A 14,658-nucleotide genomic window follows, 5' to 3' on the forward strand; every position below is an offset into this window, starting at 1 on the left:
ACTTGCTTTCATAGGACTTGGGTTTAGTTTTTAAAATACTATATTTTAGTTTTAGAATTTTATTTTGAAAATTTTATCTTTGTAAAGAGCTTTCTCTGTAAGTAGTGACTCTCTTGGCTTCATTCTGTCCCAAATAATTTACTTTGCTGATGAAATATCAGCTGCACTTATGCTTGTAGGGTTTTTTAAGTATTTGCAGTGGGACAAAGACTATTCCTATGCAATCCTTTGCAACTCTTACAATGCTTTAGGTGTCAGGGTAAATTTAACAGGAGAATTTGTCCCAAATGTCAGTTTCTGCATTACAAGATGAGTTAGCATAAGAACATGATGTTTGGGATTTTAGTGTTTATTTACATTTTCTATATGGCAGGCAGGTTGGTAAAAAAGCTGATGGTATTCTCGAAGTCTGTTTGATTGCATATGAGATGTAAAGTGCAGTTGGAGCTGTCTGGATTTAATTTTTCTCCCCCTTTGGTATGGGGGAATAAAATATCTCAGCTCATACAGGAGACAAAAATTAAAACCAGGCAGAGCCAGCCCCATTGTAAGCTTCACATGCAATCAGACGTCCTTGCAGAGAAACTCCCCTTCCTGGCTGCACTGCTGCCACTAGTGAAACACAATTTAAAAAAAAAAAAAAAAAAAAAGAAAAAAAGAAAAAAAATCACTTTTTATACTCTCTGCTTTCAAGTTAGACATTGACATGTGAACCAAAATCTTCTTTTTAACTATTGCCCGGGAGGCCACCAAAGAATCCCAGCTGACCCCCTGCCATCAGAGTGAGTGATGGTCGGCTGCTGGTGTTGCAGCTCACTTCCCCCAGGCTGCCACCCTGAGAGATCCCACCATCCACCGTCGGTATGAGTGACATTAGCCCACTGGGCTTTGAAAACACTTTTCAGGTCGGTCATTGCGGAGAGATAGCTTCCTTCACACACACCATCAGGGTGAGTGACGTCAGGCCACTGGGGTTTAAAATACAGACCCTCAGGCTTGCTAAGCTGACACTGCTGAGAAAACTGCTTTTATTGTTGTATATCAGCAGGGACCTCTTTGTCTTTTTTTGCATTGTTTACTTAGAAGCCAGCCTTCCCATTCCCCAGCTCCCACCCCAGACAATTATTAACATCTGTAGGGTAATTTCTATGTCTTCTTTCTTTCTTTTTCTTTCTTTTTTTTTTTTTTTTCCTTTAACTGGAGGTAAAACAGATTTCAGTCTTTGAATTTTTGTAGCCATCTGCCTTCTCATATGATTTTTGAAAGATCCTAGGTATGGTGGTATTTGTTAGTGGAAGAGCCTTAGAATAATAAGAGTAAAACAATTGTTAGAGATCCTAGTTCTTTTAGTTGTCCAAATCAGACACTCCTTCAATGATAATGATAGTCATTCTTCCTTCTTAGCTTTTTGTGAGGTTCCTGGAAAATTAAGTCTTCAGGAAATTATTCCCTCCAGTCTTGACACAGTATGACTTCCCTTGTCCTTGTAGTTCATGCTGCAAAAAAGATTTCTCTGTTGCTAAGTATTATAGAAGTCTCTACCTGACATTTTGTGTAGTTTTTGAGCCCTGAGTTCAGATGATGAGATTTTAGAGGCTTTCTGAAATGCTACATGGTATTAGTATAAAAAAACCTGACCTAAACTGGTTAATGTGGAATAGAAGAATTTAAAATCACTGTTCTGTAATATTGCTGGAAACACTATATTATATAATAATATGTAGCGTGTAGCAGAAGTCCCATTTTTCTGAACTCTGTTTCTCTTTCATGCAGATTAGGAAATGTTTCTTGATATATTAGTGAAAACTAGTGATTTATTCATATCTGTGAGATATTCTATTAATATATACTATAGAGTTATATTAATCTAGTTTTGTATCTATTGATATATATTCTATATTCTGTATATCCCATATATCTATAAGATTTATATTTCTATGTAAAGGATTTTGATTCTTTATGAAAACCAGAATCATAAGTAAACAAACTAAATACATGCATTTGAAAATTTAGTAAAATAAATTATGATAAATATTAGTTAATTATTAATTTATTTAAAGGTACAGAATTGTATTGAAACCAACATTTTTAATCTAAATTGTGACTTCATTTCCTTTCCTTTACTCTGTGCAATTTAAAGTTCTTCTCTTACTGGTCTGATCTTCATTTGGATGCATAAACTCATTTCATACTCAGTTTTTCACAAGAGTAGCGTTAAGAGTACCACTGCTCTGAGAGAAATTTGATCACTGCAAATAGTCTCTCACTTCAATTTGCCTATTTATTGAATGACATCAGCTACAGGTAGATACTGAATAACTCCAGCTGCTTTGAAGAAAGAGGCTTTTGAATGTTTTCACCAAAAGCACTTGTATACAACACAAGGAAACCCATGGAAATAAATTCATATTTCATCTGAAACAGAGACTATTATACACAGATAGATCTTTTCCACTCAATTCAGTGTTCCTGTTGAGTTTAGCTTTAACTAATCTGGATGGCAAAGTCAGTCATACTTGTGCCTTTTGAGTCAGATATTAACATGTCAGGATTTAATTGGAGAGATCAAACTCATCCATTTGTTGTTAAAACAAGGCTCTTTCATGCAAACGGTATGATTATTACTTTTGCTCTTCCTACTCTCCAGTGACACAGTTAAGCATTTGGTAGATTAATTGGCTTGTGAAATTACCTCTTACTAGTTCTTTTCTAATAGTATCAATTTATTTATTATTTCTTTCCTTACCTTTCTTCCCATGCTGTTTCTGGCCTCTGAGTCTTACACCAGCAATTTTCATCCTTTAAGTAATTATTTTTTAAAAATTCGTTTTGGAAAGATTATCCCATTCCATGATGAAAGCAGAAACAAGTTTAAATAAGAGACGCTTCATCAAAAAGACTTGTAATCCCTGTTGTGTCTCTGTATTCTTCATGTCAGTTTGAAAAGTAACAGTAAAACTCTTCTTCTTTCAGACCTCTTTTCTCATGTATTTTCTATTTTATATCAATGAAATGCTGTGAAAAGCAGGCACAAAACTGTAATTTAAAATATTTAAAAATTATAATTTAAGTTAAATTTTCTCCCCATCTGATAAACAACAGGCTAAATACTACTGTGGCTCTCATATTTATTTCTTTTTACTTCATTTATCGTGTCACACAGTGGAGACTCTTCCTCATTTTCTATTTTCCACATAAAAAGATAAAGGGTAGTATTACAGGAGTGTAATAAATTCCCTGTGCACATGTACATGTCAGTGATCACAGAAATTGTGACTTAAATGACAGATACTATAAGTGTTCTTCAGGGTCTTTTGTTAATTTAGATTTAGGTCACAAAGTGTATTTCCCAGGCTGTCATTCTAAGAGGAGCCAGTCTCACAACATAAACATTGTTTTACTTTTTCAGAACACTGCCTTTGTAGCAGCATTGAATTAAGAGTTTTCTGAACTTTTGCAATGTTCCTAACAATCCCTTTTAAGACATAAAGATTAATTTTTAAACAGTACTTTTCCTGCTCAAATCCTCTGCCCATGTTTCCATATGGTTTCATTTTAATGCCTTTTAATCCATACTATTATTGCTTGCCTCCTTTTACTGGAATTCACTGGAGGAAAGTGCTATTAGGGTTTTCCTTTTTGAAGAGAAGGGTAGTTGTTCTGAAAAGAGAGCACAAGATGAAATAAAAGACTACATTTATGAACAAAATGGACATAATAATAAAGGTTTTCCATTGAATCTCTGTGGTCTAGAGAGGACCACTGGCATTCTGAATGAGAACAAAGGCTCCCAGAAAAAAAATTAAGACATTAACAGAATTTTCAAATTTCATCTTATGTCTCATATCTCTAATTCAGATGAATCTTAGAAATGGCAAAAAAATTATATCTGTTCACAGAGATTATTTTAGTTAATATGTGTAACAACTGTTTAAGCAGTATCTGACAGCAGACAATTTCAAGTCATTTAGCCTCATATTTGGTTATTCAGTGTATTCCTAATTTATATTACCTTTTTTATATTACCATATTCAAAACTAAATGCATTTTTAACAGATATTCATGTAAAATACTTTGTAATATTGTCTCAAATATCTTTAAAATACATGTCTATTTTTGAAATTGATATTATATGGAGTCCTCCATGCATTCAATTGAGCTATTCATAGCCCTAAAGAAACTTGGAATGTGCTAATATACTTCGCTGAATTGAGGCCTCTAATTCCAATGACCTAAAAAACCCCGTCAAAAAACAAGGAAACAACTGCAAAAAAAAAAAAAAAAAAAAAAAAAAAAATTCAACTTTCAGAAGAAGATTTAAATAAAACTTGGCATATTTTATATCTTGGAAAAAACAAATGCAAATTTTACAGTCTCTTGAAATATCCCCTTTATTGACAAAGTTGCAATTTGCACTTTAGAAAATAACTAGATTCCTAAAGTACAGTGAAAATAGAGAAGGAGTTTTCCCTTTCCTTAGTTTTCTGTCTTTAAGAACACAGACAACAGTGTTGAAGCGTGTTTTTGCATGTTTCTGAATTTCAATTTTTAGGGATATTCTTGAAAAAATTCCAACTTATGAAGTCCATACACCGTATTCACAATTTCTGTAGTTTAATAATGAGCAATGTTTGATTTTCCAGCAGGAAAATGATATATCTGGTAAACCTCTAGAACTTTCTATATTGGTACTAACATTTGTTTAATTGTTACCAATTTGCTACAAAATGGGGGAGAGCAGGGTGGATTTCAGTAATGCTTATATAAATTATTGTGAATTTTGCATTGATTAGTTATCTTTATAACCTTCATCATCACACCTTTCAGTCTTTAAGGTCTTCCCACAAAGGCAAAGCCCATGGTTTCTTTCACATACTTATTCAGTTTTGGCTGTTGTCTCATCAGTTAAAACTTTCTGTCACTGCTTGGATTTCTGTGTTGAAATTCTTTCATGGAATGCTTTAAAGGTTTTGCAGTGGTGGCTCCTCAGCATGGAAAACTGGAACAAGAAAATAAATTTTAATATAAAGTTGTTGAATGCAGCTTATCATCCTTGTAAATCACATTTCCGGAAATAATGTCAAAGTGTTTTGGTCTTTTTAACCAAGAATAGGTTTAAAAAAAAATATAGGATTAAAAAAATCTTTTGTCACACCCATTCTCCTCCTACTTTAGGCGACCATATCACATGACTTTTTTTTGATAAAGTTCCATCTTAAGATGATCTGAACTAATTTTGCCACTTTGTTCCTTACAGAAGTCTGTTCAAGAGTTTCATTGCTCTTTGTATCTTGTCCTGGGATGGTGTTTGTCTTGAAGTTTGTTCATATTACACTATTGTCTTGTATCACTTTTAGTTGTTCCTCACCTGCAGTCTCATTCGTTTGTCTGTTTTCACTAGCCAGTTAATCATGGCCATATAATTCTTTACCAATTGTTATCTGTGTCTTTATCTGTATTACCAGCATGTATCCTAACATTTGCTGTCAACATCTGCTTACTTGGATTTTGTTTCAAGGTAAAGCCTACAAATATATTAAACAAGATGGTTAAGAAGCACTCAGGTGGCATATTTTATTTCTTGGGACCACTTGTGATTGTCTCATTTTTCCTCCTTCTTTTTTTTTTTTTTTTTTTTTCCTTACCTGCCTTACCATTACCTGCCTTATCTTTCCAGTAATCCTCACCTTCTTCTAGCAAATTATGAATTTCCCTTACGGTGTCATGGCATGGTTTTTACTGATGCCCAAGTGGATTATCTGTTTCATTTCCTTTTTGTGAAAATATGTTGTTTATTTTTAAAATGTGTCCAATGCTGTGTCTGATCAGAGGCTGTCACTATAAATAATAATCTTATATATAGGGAAACCTCATGGAAGCTTTTACCTCCATATCTTAAAGACCAAGAATTACAAGGTAGAGATTTTAGAGAATGTCATTCACTTCTTCTCTTTGCTATGTCAACCAGCTGAAAGCTGTAAGTCAGAAACTAAAATTTCCTTATTAATGGAAAAATACAACATTGCGATTTCTGAAACTGTAAGTGTCAGTGAAAGTTTAAAATGCTTCGATGTAAAAATAAGCTCCAAACTCAGACTTTCTAGGGAATGTTTTTACTGGAAGTTGGTCCTAGCCTAATCCATTTTCTTGGGTTTCTATTACTCATTCCCTTTTTCACAATTCACCAAGTCATGTTTTTTTCTGGCCTAGGTCATACTCCTTTTTATAGCAAAAGTAGGTGGAGAGGAGTCAGTAGAAAGGAATCACAAAAGGTCCTTTTTTTCCCATATCATCCCATGTAAATATTTGGAGCAAAATTGTATTTCTTTGTAGTATCCTAGGTGCTTGATGTCCCTTTCACCAGTTCTTGATTATAGGTTTCCAGAATTAGAATACAATTACTATGTAACCTGTCCAAGAAGGACTTGAAGACCTCTTTCAAACTTTACAGCAGCTAAAACCCTACAGAGTTACAGTTTTTGAGTAACTCTACAAACTACAACCAAAAAAGGGTCCTTGTTAACTAGCAGGATTGTTATAGTAAGCTTTCAGAACTTCCATCTATTTAGTCTTAATTTTTATGTATTTTTTAAAATATGTCTGCCTTTTTTATTTAAAGGTCACAATTTCTAGGGATGTACGTGATTTCCATGGTAAAGTGCTTCTTGATGGTATCTTTTAAAGGTATACAAGCAGTCTAGATACCTTGATGGAAATAAAGATTATGTAAAAAAAAGGCAACTGGCCCACAAATCCTCTTGTCTGTAGGAAAACAGAACAGTCTTCTCTTCCTCCATGCATGGACCAAGTCAGGTAGATCAAATCTTAATTTTAAAATAAGATATTTTCTTGACAGGTAAGATAATTTCTTGACAGATTTCTTCAGTTGCAAGTAGGTCTACTGGATTAATTAATTAATCTTAGCAAACTGCCCTCCTAAAGTTAGCCTCAGAAATGCAACTATTTTGCAAGTCACTATTTTGTAGTTTTCTTGTGCCTTTCTAACTGATTACCTTTATATTTCTAAAGCTGGGATTTCATATTTGCCAAGGCTGATTGCCCACTTCCTTTGCCATGTAAATCCTAAGTTAAAGTCATCAAAGTCGTGGTGGCTGTCTGAGACTCTCAAGCAGTTCTAACCAAGACAGAATGTTCTTCCAATAGAATAATTAGAGAGCTTATCTTATTGCAAGAGAGTGGATTTTCAGTAGAACACCAGGCTTTGCGCACACAAAGGGACTACAGCTTTTACAGGTGGAGGACTAATACTGCACGGAGCTCCTGGGCTGACCTGGGTACTAAAATCAGGTGCAGATTTCTCCAGCTGGCATTGAAGTGAAGGTTCAGGAGCTGTAACTTCACTAATTTCTGTTTTATTTGGATTCTTTCTACCTCAGTGAATCAACTAGTTCCTACTACCTAAGCCTGCAAAATCCTAATGAAGACAATGGAATTATGCTGCTCTGAAGTAGCCAGGCAATAGCTTTGACTCTGCTTAGTTACTTCTGTAAAACTAGAGTGTTTTTTTTCCACAAGGATGCTCCAAGCAAATAGCTTTTAATAAATTTTTTGCTGGAAAATCACCTTTCTGGAAAAAAAAAAAAAAAAAAAAAAAAAAGAAAAAAAAAAAAAAAAAAAAAAAAAGCGAATAAGCATCTGTGATTTAGCTCCTCTTATTTGCTTCCATTGACTAGTAGTTCATCTGGCTATTTTTGATATGCTTTGTCATGTATTCTTCTTTTTTTTTTTTTTTCTTTTTCTATTTTGATATTTGCTTTAACCTTGACAAAATTTCGGTAATCTTTTCTAAAACAGAGCTTCCTGATTTATTTTTGTTCAGAAAGTTAGATAATCTGTTCTCATGCAGACAGATCAGTGACATACAAGAAAGGAAATGTGAATTATCTGCCCACATCCCATAGTGTAGATAGCATCTCAGACTGAGCTATGCACCTGGAATATTCCTAGTAATATCAAGAACCCATGAGGTGTGTCCAATAGCACTTCATTCCTTCTCATTTCTTGCTTCAGTCAGCCTAGCTATGTTTGTGCAGACAGCAGCTCTTTAACTTCAGGATGAAAGAAATTATTCTAAGCAATTTTTTACTGAAAGTGCTTTGCTCTTGAAGTAACATGTTGATTCCACGTACCATTGAGACGGTGTTATGCAGTTCATTACTCAGAATATCAAGACAGAATTGCCTAATAAGAGAAGCATAAGACAAGATGATTTACATAGCTCTGTTGAACTTCAGAGTTTGCATTTCTGAGCAGGAGAAAATGCCAAGATTCCATAAGGCAACTATTTATTCCAGATCTGGCATTTCTCCTATTCAGAAACACAGATTGTGAAGTTCACTGAAGTTACTGAAATCAATCAATTTTTTACTGAGTATTTTAATAACAAGCACATTTTCTGTTTATTAGTGTTTTGCTTGTATACTGTTTGTATATTAATATATTAATTGAGTATATTCACTTAACTGCTGTCTCTTTCCTGATTCTCCAAGAAAAATCTCTGTGGTACATTTAAAGGAGTAAGGAACATATTCAGGTTGATACACGCTTGCCTTTGCTGGAAAATTAAGATGAATATCATGCACAGCTCATTTGTGGCTTTGTCTTATGTCATTCCATCAGTTGCAAGTTATCCAAGTAATTTCTAGAACCATATAAATAAGGTGTTTCACACAGACAGTGTGTAAACCTGACCTGAACGTTGTGTCTGTGTGAATGAATAAAATGGGCTCCTCTTTGAAGTCAAAGCCTGTGTCTATTTGGCTTTTCCTCCTGACTGTATTAACTGTATTCTTATTGGGGATGATCCTTGGCCTGTGCAGATCCTGGAAATGCAATTTTGAATAGTGTAAGAGAGGTCGTTGGCTTGAGCCAAAAGTATGCCAGGATCCTTGATAACAAATTCATGGTACACACTCACATCTATGCTGTGACCTTGCTGAGCTTATCAGAGCTTATCAATTCAGTATTACGAGATTTGTTGTACGCCTGCCTGCCTTAGGATACTGTCCAGGGTCCCTTTCTGGCTCTTAAGCCCCAGCACAGCTCTCTGCACTGAACTCAGTGGCTTAGGGATATGTGCCTTCACATAAGTGGTGGAAGGGCAAAAACCACCTCCTTCCTCAGCCTAGATTTACTGAGTGGCAGCAGTGCTGCTTTGCAACCTGGGGAGAGGCAAAAATAAATGTAATGGTGGATCTGTCAGACCTTCCTCATGAGCAACAGTTGTTACACGCCCTCTGCTTTGTTGAGCCACTTGTTCTCCCATTGGAGGCTTTAAACAAAGATCTCATCTGTGATTTGCAGGTTTTGTGAAACCCACAGAATCTTTGAGGATTCAGTGTACAAGCTGCCTGAGACAAGACAGCACAGCAAGTGATTGTAGGTGCAAATAATGACATTCATTTGGTTTCATTATCCAGATAGTTTGTGAAAGCATTTTTCCATGAGTTGCTAAAAAACTGATTTTAAATATTTTAATTTCATTAGAAAAGACGAAGATTTCCCTGTGACAGACATATTCAACTCTCCTTCTGGGGATCACATATGTCAAAATATTATGTTGTTTGGGTTTTTTTTTTTTATTAGCATCATCAGAATAAAGAGTGAGAACATAGGTTCTGGGCTTGATACATGCTGTTGAATATTTTACAAGACTATAGTAAAAGAGTATTTGGTATGTTCTTCTATGAATTGCTACTGCAGTGAAAAACGGCTATTAAAACTGTTTATAAGCAGCTGTGGCTACTTGCCCCTGTGAAAAATCAAATTCTAAATAACAATTTGGATTCTGTGGTACTTCCAAAAATGATGCATTTCAGTCTGGTCTGTACAGATAGATACATTTTACTGACATGATTATGTTTGCTAGCAATGGAATTTAATTTTTTTTGGTTTTTTGTCTTAAAAACTGTCCTTTACACTACCTTTCCAAAGATGTAGGTATGCTGACCTTTTTGATGAAGATACGACCCTTGCTTCACTGCCAAAACCAGGATATATCTTTAAAACATGTTTAAGCTAAAATTACCATTTCTAGATGAGGATAATGATTTGCCCTATATGGGACTAATTAAAAGAGGTGTTCTTAAATGCAGATAAGATTTCAATTTCATAGGACATAGTTCTGAATAAATAAAATCCTCTCTGCTTGGCAGCAGCCTTGCTAACTTTTAATGACTTTATCATGTTTTTCAATGTTTGGGGTTTTTTTTTTTTTGTTTCTTAAAACCCCCAAGTTCTTGCATAACATGATTGCTTCATAGAAGCCTATATTTCTGGTATCTGTAGTTGTAGAGAAAAAGCTTGAAAATGTAATGCTATTATACAATCCTCTCTTCTAACAGAGGAAATGGAAGGATCTGAAACATGGAGGTTTTTTTTTAAAATATGGTAAGCTTTAAATGAAGTTCCTTTTTTTTTGAGACCTACCATTTTTAGTTTTAATTATAGTGGCTTCTATAAATTTTATTTACCTCAGTTAATTTCAAATGTTTGGAACTCTGTTGCCAAAGTGTTCAAGCAAAACTTAAAAACATAATTTTTAATAGGGTTGCATACATTAGAAGAGCATGGTTTTTGGATTTTGAGACTTTTGCTCAATATTGTAGCTGTTTTCCCTTTGAAAGCAGATTTCAATAAGTATACTTGTCTTTCTAAGATGTGCTTTGGGAGCTAAGACTTGGGAGTTGAGCTCTGTGCAGATATTGGTTATTAACATTTCAAGACATGTAGATTTGGAATAAATTTTAAAACCAGAAGATACCCCACTATTTTGTGGAAATAAACAGTGTCCATGAGTCTCCTCAGATGTAGTATCAAGAACGGGCTTTCTGCCTCTCTATGACTGTACACATCTGTTAATTCAGAGATTTAAATGTGAAATCCAGCACTCAGGGACACCAGGTGGATATCTGATAGTCTCTGGGGAATTTGTGCTTCATAAACTATTCTATGGATTATTCGCAGCCATGCCTTTTTCCCTGCTTGTGACATAAAAAATATGGATGAAATATTTGTATCAATAATTAATCCTAGTATAAATCAACACAAGTAACTAATGAATAAGAAACAGAGACATGTTGCTGCCAAAAATCAGCTGTTAATGCCTCTTCACTTACTGAAATGGCATGCTGCGTATCACAATTGTTCTGTACTGACTACAAAATACTTCTCTAGGTGAAATTCAGAAAAATTATCCAGCTCCACAGTGAAAGCTGCAGTCATTGCACAGTATAATTTTAGATTGAAATAAATGTGCATAGAGCATGAGAAATAAGAAGGTACAACTCTTTATGCCTACTTTCCATGAGTCTTCAAAAGTACTTACATGACTTAAGAGCCTAAGGGCTCAATTCACTTGTCCACACATAGGGATCTTTTTCTATTCAAAACTCATTGGCATATCAAAGCTCCCTTGTGGGGTCAGAAATTACTCTGGAGCTATGGAGAAATTGTCTCATTTGGGTACAGCAGCTGAAGACCAACAAGGCTATTCTACAGTGCCTGAAGTGGCACTAGATTAATGTGTCCTGGCAACTAAACCTTCAATCCTTCACCAGCTGGGGCTGGATTCAATCTTAGGACCTGTTCTTGAAGAGGGTATCTGTGCCACTTTTTCTAAGGAAAGTCAGACTTCAGACTGGTTATCCCTTTTTATTGAGTATTTTTCTTAACATAGTAACTCTTTTCTTAGCAAACATTTCTGTGCCCAAAGATTATATTAGTGGTGAGGGACAACCCCCATGTTCCCTGGTAACAAAGCAGGGTTCAACAAAACCCAAAGTCTTTGCTGCATGCCACAATGATGACCTGGTGGTGTGATCACACTTCTGAAAAATGGCAAAAGTGGGAGTGATGTCTTCTGGCCAAGGATTGTGAGAGAAGGGCTCTAATCTGTAGACTGTAGCTATACTTCAAAGAAAATGGTGGATGTGTCTTTTCTGCATTATGGGCCTTATCTTTTCAAGATGTAATACTCAAAATTCTGAATGTAATTCTAAAATCTCTGTTTATGTGCTTGAGACATTTACTTGAATCTGGCAATAAGTCAGTCAGAAATGAGACTTAACTCTGAGAAATATAGGCACTGGTAAAACCTTTGTCCCTCAGCAGTGATTAAACATACCGTCCACGTAGGGGTCTCACCTACTAGCACAACATCAGTGCTTCCCAAGGTTTTCCCTTAGCAACCCTACTTCCAGGGTCACAACCCCACTTTCATTTTCACTTCCAGACTTGTGGGCCCCAAGTGGGATCATGACCCTAACTTGGGAAGTGCTCTATAACACATTGAAAAAATTAACATACCAGCCAGTAAATACATCAGCAAAACAAGCCCATCCAGTCTGCCCAAGACCCTGCTTGTCTGCCGTCCCTAGGGGCCTTACCTATTAAACCAGGGGTTTTAAAAGCATGTATCTACTTGTGAGCTCACATACTGCTTTGTGTATGTGTTACCATTGTCTTGTAGTCTTCCTTAGTGCTATTTAGCTAAGCATGGTGTTGACAAATATGTGCTAACACTTCTGAAAATATGACCTCCTTTTTCTTGCTCATTCATATGTTGGAGGTGCTGCTTAGATTTATTATTTGCACATAATAGAGTTCACAGTTATTGTGTGTCAGAAACAAGATCTGGAGAATCTACTGTTCCCACAGCTGGAGCAACACATACACATCTGGTGAAACTTCAGCTTAAATTGTATTGTCCTTAGCAATTAATCACTTACACTGTATTCTATTGACTCTCCTCCTCCTTAACTCCTACTGGTCTTTACCTTCTTCTCTTTTCTTTTTCCTCATCTGTCTTCTGCTGTCCATTTTTTATGAGTCTCACATTTCATTTTTTAGCGTCTTGCCCAGAAGTGCTGAATTTGGATGTGGACATGCAAAATTTTCTACTTGTCTTTCAGAACATTCAACCACTACATTTCAAAGAGCTTTGCACCAGTTGTGAAAGCACGCAGGTTAATTGAAATCTCAATATCTACCTTTTACTGTGGAGAGATTATAACACAAAGTCCATTACCCACAGTCCCCAAAAAGTCAGTGGCAGAGTAAAACATGGATCTCCCATTCCATGTGGAATCCCATGGTGGACTCCAAGCAACATGGTTAGCACAAGATATACCAGTAGATGGCACTTCAGTGTTCATAGCGTTGCTCATGCATCTGAGGGTCTGCTACAACTGGACTTCATAAGCAACTTTTAGCACAATTTTATTTCTTTTTGTTCATGTGGTCTTTTTCCTTGTAGCTTTACTCTGCCATCAACTTTTTTTTTTTTTTTGCATTTACCTTGCTGTGACACTTCCCTGTTACTTCTTCATTTCTCTCAGTTTTTTATATTTCCTATGTCTGATTAAAATATAATTAAAAACACATCCCCCACCAAAAAAAAAAAAAAACCCAAAACAAAACAAGCAAATTAAAAACTACCACAAAAAATCAAAAAAAAAACACCACCAAAAAACAACCAAGAAAGGAAAACAAATCTAATAGAGGGAATATACTCACTCACTGATGTTTTTTTCCAGAAAAGAGATTTCTAGTTCCTGACTAGTTCATTAATAAAGAGAAATGGGTGGTGGTGAGTGGAAGCAGTAAGGTTAACTCTCAGATGTTCTGAAGACTCACCAGGTATTTTTTGCCGTGTGAGGTGAAGAACTCTGCTAACTTGAAGTGTTATCTGTGAAGTGCATGTACTATGTGTACTCAACTCTGTATGTTAGACTACCCTTGCTGCACAAAGGCTATGGCTACACACTTCAGGTTCTGGCTTTTTTTACAGATATAAAATGAGGATTTTGTTTGGGCTTCTGTTGTGGGCTGTGGCTGGGTTTTGCCCCATCAGCTCATGTGGTGCTGCTTGCCACATTGCTGACAGTGGCAAGAGCCTTTCAATTAAGGCTGAAGTTCCATCAGAGCCTGTAAGTGGAGAATGCTGGGGAGATTAATAAATGAATTGTCACAGCTTCCAGACCGGGTTGAGAAGTACACAAACTCGAGCGTTTGTGTGCTGTGTAAATTTGGAGCTCTAGCTCTGTATATTTATAGGGATGGGCTCAATCCCTTTTTCTTTCTTGTAAAAAGAATGAAAATTAGTTTCTTTAAGGTTGAAATCCAAATGTGGAAATACTCATTATTTGTATATCTTTAATGTAATGCATTTTAGGCTTTTTGCAGTTTGGGTGGAGTCACCATTTGAATTGATCTGACTAAACCACTGTAGGTGGGAAAAGATTATGGAAAACATCCCTGAAGAGTTTTATTTACTTGCTCCAGCTGGTATTATTTATTATATTTCCAAGTGTCTTGTCTTGGGTTTGGTTTTTCTTTGGCTTTCCTTGCTGTCTTGACCAATCTAGTTGGTACTAGTTATTGTCTCTTTGAGAATTATAGTCACTACTAAAAAAAACTGTAAATCTGAACAATAGCATAATTTTAAACTTCATTTTAACTGTTTCTCTCATTTTATTTACTTGTTTTCACTTAAAAATTTTACGCATTTTCTTGCATTTTATCTACTACACATTCTATGCAGCACAGAGTAATTATTCTAGGGATAGGTGCCACTTTCCTTGAACTCACTAAACTCGGCAGGAAAATAGCATTTATGGGAAATTTTAGGATGACTTA

The sequence above is a fragment of the Onychostruthus taczanowskii genome, unplaced genomic scaffold (genome assembly GCF_017590055.1).
Source record: "Onychostruthus taczanowskii isolate IOZ18803 unplaced genomic scaffold, ASM1759005v1 scaffold83, whole genome shotgun sequence".
Taxonomy (NCBI): Eukaryota; Metazoa; Chordata; class Aves; order Passeriformes; family Passeridae; genus Onychostruthus; species Onychostruthus taczanowskii.